The following is an 11089-nucleotide window of genomic DNA, read 5'->3' on the forward strand; positions in this document are numbered from 1 at the left end:
CCTCTAGACAAAGGACAAGTTTGATTAGGAAAGGAAGACATGAGAGGAAAGGTCTTGTCAGAGCAGGAGGGAGACAGACTCCTAGACAGCTGGCCGGGGTTGGTGGGGGATCTGCACCCCAGGATTGAGCACCAGAAGGAACAGAGGGAACCTCAGTGTTGTGGCCTCCCCATAAGGAAAGATAACTGTAGGGAGATTTCAACTGAACATTTCCTGGTTTTCCTCCTCTGCTAACCCCTGTGAGTTCCACTGGTGATTGTCTGGGATCTCTCCAGAACCTAGTCTATCACACTTTCCCCAAATGCTGGGTCAGCTGCCTCAAGTTTAAGAAGGACTGAGGGCAACATTTTAGCCCAAAGATGCTCATCCTAGTGACCAGAGCAGGTGGGAGGCTCAGGCCAGGTGGGGCATAGTCTGCCCCAGCAGAGCCAGAAGGCAGTGTGTGAAGCCTGCAGGGAGAGCAGTTTGGGAGACACTTCTCGTGGCATGGAGCCCAGGAGGCAAAGGCTGAGCCAGGAGCTTCCAAGGGAGTCTGGCTATGGGATTTACGAGTCTCTTGTTCCCATTAAAAAAAAGGCTCTAAGGCCTCAAGTGCTCTGGAGAGGCTCGCTCTGTGGAGCCAAGACACCAGGCAGGAGGGAAGCTGGCTCCCCTGAGAGGCACTGTCCTTTCTCCTCTGTGGCAAGAGTCAGAGCTCCCCCGACACCTTGTGGCAATCCAGGGCTTAGAACATCTCTTAATTTAGGACAAAGGGCAAGCAGAAGAGAGAAAGAGAATCATGTTTTCTTGGCCCTGAGCCCTGGATGGAGCCTCAAGTCATAGAAAAGTGGCAGTGAAGGTCACAAGTGCCATGGTTCTCGTGCTACGAACTGGGGGCTGGAAAACTAACTGGTCACTAGATGGCGTCTTAATTTCTTCCCAGGATCCCTTCTCACCATTATTCTAGAAGTTTCTCCAAGTTTGCTAGCAATTTCTCTTCTTCTGCTAGTTCTCTTATTCTGCTAGGTTTGGGGCAATATGTAAACCTTTGGGTTAGATCCCACATAAATCCAGATTTTGGCATCTACTTGTCAGACAGAGGGGTCACTGAACTCTGTGGCATCCAGCCATGTGCAGATAGACACTGTTTGCTGCTGTTGCTGATGTATTTATCTGGCATTTGTTGGAGAAGTCTTTGGCTATGGATTCTACTTAGGGACAGTCCCAGGATGACTGGAACCATAAGAGGAGAGATGAAAGAAACTCTAATGATCTGTTCCATTTGGAACAAGCTACGTTAGTGGAGAATAAAGTGATGCTTTGAGGCTCTAGACTAAAAGTGAGACAAAGATACCGGAATCCACTACTGGGAGCAGGAAGAGAAGCAAGAAAGAGAGAAATAGTGACATTGAGGGTGGGGGCTTAATAATTTCCCAGCCATGGTCTTACTGGATAAGATACAAATCTACCAAAAGGAGCTATTGCTGGAGATTGTTTTCAGTGGAATACAAATGCCCTGGACAGGTTTGATATCCATCTTCTCATCAATAGGCATGACCAACTGCAAGATATTCACAGGAGCCTTTTCCTCTGTGGCAGAGGAAAAATTTGCAAGAAGAGATATATAGACCCAAACTCCATTGGGAATGGAGGGACACCTCCCCACGTTTGCATGTGTCATTCCATCCACCTGAAATGCCCTCCCATCCTGATACACATGCTCTTTCCCTCCTACTCCCCATTGAATCAGGTGGTTCTTCTCTATGTTCACAGGGTCCTTGTGACAATTGAGTTCACTCATGCAAAATCCTTAGATTCTTGGACACAGAACTCAGTGAGGCTTTGTTGTTTTATTCTACCATGGCACACTTCCACTAGACCATATGTGTTGGTGGCCCTGTGTTTGCCCATCACATCCACCTGACTGAGTTCTTGACTAGCAAGAACCATTCATGGAATGCTTTTGTATCCTTATAATCTGAAGTATGGTTAGTGGAACATGAGATAGTTCAGAACCTGGTACATAACTGATGGCTAAATGTTGAATAAACAAGAAACGAATGCCTATGCACTTTTGAGATGTGTTATGAGCAAAACATGTGCCCGCCACCAGTGGTGGTCATGTTCCCTTGGACATGTGTTTCTTCACCCCTCACCACTAGTCCAGGTCTCGGCCAGCAGCCTGTGGTCCAGTCTCTTTGGAGGGAGTTCATTGTGCTCTGCTCTGACACAGCCAATATCAACAGCAATGTGGAGATGGAAAACAGACCAGAACCAACGAAAGTTGTTCCTTCTCCAGCTGAGATGCCAACCATTTTCAATCTGCTAATGAGACCCAGCTAGGAGTAATCAGGAAGTGTCTAAAATTAGCTATTTTAATTTAAGTAAAAGAGAAAGGGGCTGACTCAGAAGGGGACACAGACTCCAGTGGAGCAAGTAGGGTCCTGGATGCCTCCAGAAAACCCAGAGAATCATCTGGTTGCCCAACACCCAAGAGAACACCCAGGGTGGATCCAGGGTCCCTGTGATCAAACACCTGGTCACAAATTAAAACAATCATTGGCCATTTGTCCCAGAACCCATTGTGTTTCAAATTAGAGAGCAGAGGCCATGGGCTGCCACCTGGAAAACATTAGCTGGAGTTTGATTATGAGAGTCCTTTCTCCTACCCAATTTACTACTTTCTAACTTCATTATTTTGGCTCTCATTCCCCACCCCAGAAAAGTTAGGCCTGTACTAGGTGCTTTGCTGCTACTGACAAAGGTTTTCTGACCATCCCACAGGGATCCCTATATCCTTTGAATCTCTAAAAGAAATTGATTGTCTTTGCCATTCATGTATTACTCATGTATTAATTCATATGTTTATTGAGCACCTGTTATAAGATATATACTAAGATAGGGATCAGGGATTCACACAAAGAGGGAAGAGATACAGTGCTGCTTTATGAAGCTCAGTCTGTTGCTGAGACAGAGAAATCAACAAATGCAAGATCATGAAAACCAACAACTGAAAGACCATGTGAAAACTGCTCTCTGGGAGGCAATGTATATATCAGGAACAAAGGAATCACAGGCAGAGAAAAATAAAAAATGATTTTATTTGACACTTAGTATATATGGCCTTGTATTACTAGTTTTCTTTTTTATTTTCTTTCTCCCATATGTGAACAACTCGTGACCAAAGACTGTGTCTTCTAATTCTTTATGTTCAAACCTGCTAAGATACTTTCACATACTAGGAGTCCAATAAATGATTTTCATTGGCTATTCCCTAAGAATGTGGTGACTTTTCCTTTCCTTTGAGACTACAAAAATAAGCAGAAACTGGAGAAGAAAAGAATTGAACCAACCAGGGTGACTTGGTGAGGTTGTAGGGTATGCTTTAAAATATGTCAAATACAGGAAAGTCTCTTCTGATGGTTTAGACCTGGTGTTTCCTAAGAATAAGAGAATGTAGTCAATGAACTTCCAAGGTACCAAAGGTTCTCCTGTGTTCCTTCCCAGCAGAAGGCAAAAGACCAAGTGCTACGAGGAGGGGAATTTGTGATTGAAGAAGAACGATACCAAGGATAAGATTCAAGTCCTTCACTTGGCTTCAGAAGCTCTTCTCAGCTGATCCCAGCCCCTCTTTCCCAACCACCTTCCTGGGCATGTCTCTCTTACTACCATCCTGAACTTCCTACCATTCATATTCAGCAGGTCCGTCACACATTCTTAGGACATCCTCCTCCATCATCTGAAAACTTCTGCTTATCCCCTAAGATTCAACTCACATGCCACCTCCTCAAAGAAGCATTTCTTGCGTTCCCTAGCTGAATCCATCCATTTTCTCAGCAACTCTACCATTTCATTTGCATTCATCTTATGACACTTACCAAGTTGTGTTGCAAACATATGTGTTGCACTGTTTGGGTTACAAGGACAGAAGTGATTAGGACTTCAAAGCCTGGAAAATCTTCAGGGCCCTGCTGAGCTCACCTATTCAGTATAGCAGTCACTTCCTAATGACCAGAGGTCACTGGATGCCTGCTCTGGGATTCTCCATTAACACCACTCACTATTCCCTCCTGCACCCTCAGTACCTCCCTTTCTCTCCCCACCATGTAATCAATCACACCAAATTCTATAAATTGAAATCTCTAAAACTTTTCCCAGCTCTGACTGCCACCACTCTAGTTTCCTTGGCTCTTAATTCCATGATCATATTAGAGTCACATGGAAAACTTTTTTTTTAATATTTATTTTTTAGTTTTAGGTGGACACACAATATCTTTATTTCATTTTTATGTGGTGCTGAGGATTGAATCCAGTGCCTCACATGTACTAGGCAAGCACTCTACCGCTGAGCCACAACCCCAGCCCTCATGTGGAGAACTTTTAAAACCATCCAATGGTTTCCTTCTGGTCTCAGGATAGGACCATCTCCTTACCCTGGTGCCCAGACCCTGGCAGTCTGGTCCTCACCCCTCTCCGGCCTCACCCTGGGCCCCTTTCCTGTTCTCCACCACACTTACCCTGTGCCCTATGCTATGGTTTGGATATGGTTTGAGTTTGCCCCTAAAGGTTCATAGAAGTTTGGTTCCCAATGTGGTGATGAGAGGTGGTAGAACTTAAAGTTTGGGGCCCAGCTGGGCACGGTGCATGCCTCCAATCCTAGCGACTCGGAAGGCTGAGGAAGGAGGATTACAAGTTCAAAGCCATCCTCAGCAACTTATTGAGGCCCTAAGCAACTTAGTGATATTTTACTCAAAATTAAAGATCAGATGGGCTGGAGATGTAGCTCAGTGGTGAATCACCTCTGGGTTCAATCCTAGTACAAAAAAAAAAAAAACGTATGTGTTGCACTGTTTGGGGCCCAGTTGAAGTTGATCAGGTCACTGGGCGTGCCATCTTCAGAAAAGAATGACTCTAACTAGTCTCATGGAATAAGTTGTTTATCACAAGAGATGCTATACGAGAACAATCCCGAGTGTTTTATGAAAGGAGAGAAGGTTGGCTCTCTCCTTGACAAGGATGGAAGAGGCCCTAGGGCCTGACAAAACACATATGGTTAAGGCATTGCCACCTACTTCGTGGCATCTAACCATCATTTTTGCAATTAGAGAAATGCAAATCAAAACCACTCTAAGATTTCATCTTACTCCAGTCAGATGGCAGCTATTATGAAGACAAACAAGAAGTGTTGGCAAGGATGTGGGGGAAAAGGTACACTCATACACTGCTGGTGGGACTGCAAATTGGTGCAGCCATTATGGAAAGCAGTATGGAGATTCCTTGGAAAATTGGTAATGGAACCACCATTTGACCCAGCTATCCCACTCCTCAGTTTATACCCAAAGGACTTAGAAACAGCATACTACAGGGACACAGCCACATCAATGTTCATAGCAGCACAATTCACAATAGCTAAACTGTGGAACCAACCCAGATGACCTTCAGTAGATGAATGGATAAAAAAATGTGGTATATAAACACAATGGAATATTACTCAGCAATAACAGAGAATAAAATCATGGCATTTGCAGGTAAATGAATGGAGTTAGAGAAGATAACACTAAATTAGCCAATCCCCCCAAACAAATGCTTCGTGTTTTCTCTGATATAAGGAAGCTGACTCATAGTGGGGTAGGAAGGGGGAGCATGGGAGGAATAGATGAACTCTAGATAGGGCAGAGGCATGGGAGGGAAGGGAGAGACATAGGGTAATTAATGATGGTGGAATGTGATGGACATTATTATCCAAAGTACATGTATAAAGACACGAATGGGTGTGAATATACTTTGTATACAACCAGAGATATGAAAAATTGTGTTCTATATGTGTAAAAAGAATTGTAATGAAAAAAAAAGAAAAGAAATAACAGTGTTACTATAATTCATAGAATAAAATAAATATTCATGAGTTTAAAAAAATGTAATGCTTTCCACTGGCATATATAAATTAAGAAAAATTAACTAAAAAAAAAGAACAATCCTGAATCCCTCTCTGGCTTTCTGTGTCACCATGTGATCTCTCCTCTCACATGATGCCTTCTGCCCAGGGATCTTTACTAGAGGCCAAACAGATGAGGCTGCCCAGTTTTGTACTTCTAGCCTCCAGGACTGTGAGTTAAATAAACTTCTTTTCTTTATAAAGCACCCAGCCTCAGGTATTTTATTAACTCAACAGAAATGAACTAAGATAACCCCTGACATGTGCTGTGCCCTTTTCTTCTTGGGGACTTCTCACATGTCCTTTCCTCTGTCTGGTGGATTCTTCTCTTTCTCTCTTCCTAGGAACACTTCTTCCTCCTCCTCCTAGATGCAGGAGAAGTTAAAAACATGAGCTCTAGAACAAGGCAGCCTAGATTCAGATCTCAGCTGCAGGACTGAACCTGCTGCACAGGTGACCTTGAAGTTAACCCCTATAGCCAGTGTTTCGTCATCAGGGTATTGTTGCTTTAGAGCTGCAACTTCAGAAGGTGACTGGGGGCAGTGGAGTCTTCTAAGTAAACAGCATAGTGATTTTTAGATGTCTGCCTCCCCAACTATCTGCTACTACTCACAGCAGAGGATCATGTTTTCTTTACCTGGTACCTGTCACTAAGTCCAACATTTACTAAGTGTTTGATGTTGAATGAGAGCTAATGTCCCTCTCTGTGTTCCTAAAGCAGACCCCTGCCTGGAGTTCCCTCCAGTCTTCAGATATCAAGGGTACTGGATCCATCTCCAGTTTTCCCCAAACTGGGCAATTTACAGTTAGAGAATCGTGACTTCCTCTCCACCCCCCCCCCCCAATTAAAAAGCAGAAAGCGAGTCAGACATCAAAAGCCTCCTTAAAACCAACATTTTGATGACTTAAGAGTAAATGAATGAGAAACATACGGCTTAAATTTCCTTTATGATACACAAGGGCTCTTTCTGGACCCACTTTCCATTGCTGCCAAGCTAATGATGAGAGTGGAAGTTGCCCAATTCTCACATCATCAACAGATGGCTCCCCATATTTGGAAAATTTTCACGTGACAGAGGAAGGAAACTGCCAGCTCCTCAAATCAGTTTCATGCCTAGTGGCCCTTTTGCCTCTTTTCATATCTCATCCTGGTTAAAAAGAAAACTCCCTACCCCGTGGCCCCAAGGCCTGGGACAGCAGGGCTTGTCTTCCTGGAGCCAGCAGTGGGCGTCACAGAAGGAGTGTGGGACCAAGAGAAGATCCAGAGGCCAAGATCTAATCCAGGATTCGCCACTGGCAAAACCTCACAAAACCACTGAGCTTTAGTCTGCTCCTGGGCAAGAGGGGTAATAAACCTTGCTCTCTCTTTGATATAGTTGTAACAATAAAAAGATAACATCAAATACAATGTTCATGTCCAGCATATTAACAGTCAGCATTCATTGACTCCGAGAGCAATACATATGTAAGGACATTACCAGGATTCCTAGCACTCTGCAAGTATGTAAATCTGTGGCTGGCTGTTTTTGTTCTCTCCTAGATGGGGGACTTCTCTGTGTGGTGGAAGGAGAACCCAGGAGACTTGCCCTTGGTTTTAGTTTGGTACCATGGTGGAGAGGCAGACTTCAGGGACTCACTCCCAGGAACGCCTTCACTCTCAATGTAGTGAATTCCCATTTCCCCAAAACTCACCCTCACTTTGATTGGTGAATAGCTGTGATTTGAGCAACATTTTAAAAATGTTTCCAACACTGACATGCTTTGGCAGGCAAAGATGCTTCCCAGTCACAGTAAGACCAAGCTGGCCAGGCTGGAAGCAGAAAGTAAGGGGTTACTCCAAGCTGCAGGTCTGGCTGCATTTCCATGGGCAGGCTCATGCCCAGGACCTGAGCACTGTGGGTTCAGCAACACCATGAACATTTATGTGAACAAACAGCAAAGCAAAGCCCAAGAAAGAATCTGAGGATGACGGGCGGACGGAGATGGCATAAAAAGATGAATGACTCAGGTCAGATGGTTGACAACCCAGTGCCTCCACCTACCACTTTCAAAATCTATTTCACTGATTATCTATTCCCCAGGCCAGCTGGGTCACAGACAGACAAGGTCCCTGCCTTCACGGAATGCATAATCCAGAAGATGCCAGACTACTAAAGTGCCAAGCATTCCAAAGGAGAGGGGCAGGTGCTTCAGGGACATAGAGCAACCATGCCAAGTACTCTGGGCAATCAAGGAGGGCCTTCTGGAGAACATGACATTTAAGACTGAGACCGAAGATTGATAGGAATTTGTTAGGCAAAGGGAAACAAGGGCAGGGACTGGGAGGAGCTTTGAGAGCTGGGAGGTAAAGGGAACTACATGTACAAAGACCCTGGTTGATATATTTTCTTTGAACAATTTTTCTGGATGTTTTATTTGGCCTTCTTGCCCTTCCAGGTTTATAGATGGGAACACATACATATAAATATCTGAGTTATTTTCCATGGGGTTCCTGGGCCCCTTGCAAATTGGAATGGGTGGCAAGATACAGTTGGGATAGATGATATTGCCTCACTTCACATGGTAATAGGTTAGAATTTTCACCGTGATACAGTAAAATCCTCTTTCTTTTTTTTAAAAAAAATATTTATTTTTTAGTTTTAGGTGGACACAATATCTTTATTTTACATTTTTGTGGTGCTGAGGATTGAATCCAGTGCCTCATGCATGCTAGGCAAGCATTCTACCACTGAGCCACAACACCAGCCCATAAAATCCCCTTTTACACAGGCATTTTCATGTTTATCTCCTCAACAGTGTTGTCCTTAGATGTGTCCTTTCCATCCTTTGAATGAATGATCTGGATGAAAAGCAGAGATTACATATTGTAGTAGTTAAGACCATATGCTGGAATTAGATAGACATGGATTCAAATACAAGACTTATAATCTTGGGAAAGTTAGTTATTCTCTCTAATCCTCGGTTTCTTATCTGTAAAATGGAGCTCATAAAAATGCCTACCTCAGGTTGGTGTGAGCATGAAAGAGGAAAAAGCATCCATGTAAGATAATAAGATTAGCATCAGTCCCTGCTGAGGTCATAGTGCATTCATGTCAGCCTTTTTGACTCTGGAGACAGATCAAAGACAGACATAAAACACAAACTCCTTGGCTGAGAAAATGCAGATATCAATACATTGGGCCTACAGGTCAAATCAGTCAAGATAAAATTTAATAAGAATGTATTAAGTGCTAGACCCTGCACTTAGATTTCTCATACCTCCCCCCCCACCCCACAGCTTTATCAGGGTGGGTCAGGGAAGCTATCAGAACACCAGGTACGAGGGAACCATCAGATTTTAGGGAGTTATAGGCACAACAGGAGTCTAAGTTTTCTGTAGCTGCTAAAACCTTCAAGTTGTGTTAGAAAAGAGCAACATCTAAACTAAGGAATGTGATCGTGCACCTCTGCACCAGGAACCAAGCAATGAGTTCTGGTGTTGCATTTTAAGAGGGATAGAGGCTGGAGTTGTAACCCAATGGTAGAGTGCTTGCCTAGCATGTGTAAGGCACTGGGTTCCATTCTCAGCACTGCATATAAATAAATAACAATAAAGGGCCATTGACAACTAAAAATATATATATTATTATAAAAAAGAGGGATAAACTCCAAGTAGACAAAAGTCAGCACTTCAGATGCAAGTGCTGAAATGCAGGTTTACAAGGAATGTTTGAGTGGCATTTTCAGCCCAGAGAAGAAAAGGCCTCCAAATGTTGTCTTTCATTTATGCATCCAAGCATTTATGGAATGCTGATTAATTGTTGGGAAACATGCAATGTGTTACCATAGCAATTAAAAAAGTCTCTGTCTTCAAGGTGTTAGTGGTGGGTGCCATGGAGCTCAGCCATTTCCCTCTTCAAGGAGACAGTTCTATCCCATCCCCCACATACTAAGAATGTCAGCTGCTGGTGACACCCTGTCCCTCACTGGAATGGCCTTGTCCAATTTTGTGCCACCTTCAAGGGTATGGCCTGGTACAGGGAAAGAAAGGCCTGGCCTCCTTGTCACAATTTGGGACAGTCAGCAGGTTTAGGAATAGGGAAAACACAGAGTGATACATGTGTATTCAGGAGGGACACCTAATCTAGAACTGGCGGATGTCTTAGTTCACTTTCTTTTGCTATAGCAAAATGCCTGACACCAGGTAATTAAAAAAAAAAAATAGAAGTAATTTGGCTCATGGTTCTGGAGGTTGGAAGTCCAAGAGCATGGCACCAGGATCTGGTGAAGGCCTACTTGCTGGCATCATGACATGGCAGAGGGCATCACATAGCAAGACAGAGCAAGAGGGCCAACTCAGGTCGTCATCCCTCCTCCTCCTCCTCCTCCTCCTCCTCCTCCCCCTCCCCCTCTCCTTCCCCCTCCTCCTCCTCCTCCTTCTTCTTCTATTAGTTCTAATCAGTTATACATGACAGCATAAAGCTTTTTGATTCACTGTACACAAATGGAGCACAACTTTTCATTTCTCTGGTTGTACATGATGTAGAGTCACACCACATGTTCAGTCACACACGTACCTAGGGTAATGATGTTTGTCTCATTCCACCATCTTTCTTACCCCCATGCCCCCTCCCTTTCCCTTTCTCCCCTTGGCCCAATTAAAGTTTCCCAATATTCCCCCCACACACACACCTTATGGATCAGCATCTACTTATCAGAGAAAACATTTGGCATTTGGTTTGGGGGGATTGTCTTACTTCACTTAGCATTGTATTCTCCAACTCCATCCATTTACCTACAAATGCCATGATTTTATTCTCTTTTAATGCTGAGTAACATCCCATTGTGTATATATACCACATTGTCTTTATCCATTCATCTACTGAAGGGCATCTAGGTTAGTTCCACAATTTAGCTATTGTGAATTAAGCTGCTATGAACATTGAAGTGGCTGAGTCACTGAAGTATGCTGTTTTTAAGTCCCCTCTCTTACTCTTCTTATAAAGCCCCTAATGCCATCATAGGGCTCCACCCTCATGACTTCATCTAACCCTAATTACATCCAAGAGGCCCCACTTCTAAGTACATTAACATATGAATTTGGGAATAAAGTTTTGAACATATGATCTCTAGGGAGACATATGCAAACCACACAGGGAGTCAAGGAGATGTCCCAGAAGGGGAAGGTTGGCAAAA

The 11089-nt window shown here is 43.7% G+C and overlaps 1 non-coding gene across 1 annotated transcript; it reads left to right on the forward strand.

Moving 5' to 3' along the window:
• Positions 1-4951: 4951 nt before the first annotated feature.
• Positions 4952-5077, forward strand: LOC114100755 (U6atac minor spliceosomal RNA). Its single transcript, XR_003584135.1, has one exon. It is a non-coding gene; the product is annotated as a U6atac minor spliceosomal RNA (small nuclear RNA).
• Positions 5078-11089: the final 6012 nt, after the last annotated feature.

The sequence above is a fragment of the Marmota flaviventris genome, chromosome 9 (assembly GCF_047511675.1).
Source record: "Marmota flaviventris isolate mMarFla1 chromosome 9, mMarFla1.hap1, whole genome shotgun sequence".
NCBI classification, from domain to species: domain Eukaryota; kingdom Metazoa; phylum Chordata; class Mammalia; order Rodentia; family Sciuridae; genus Marmota; species Marmota flaviventris.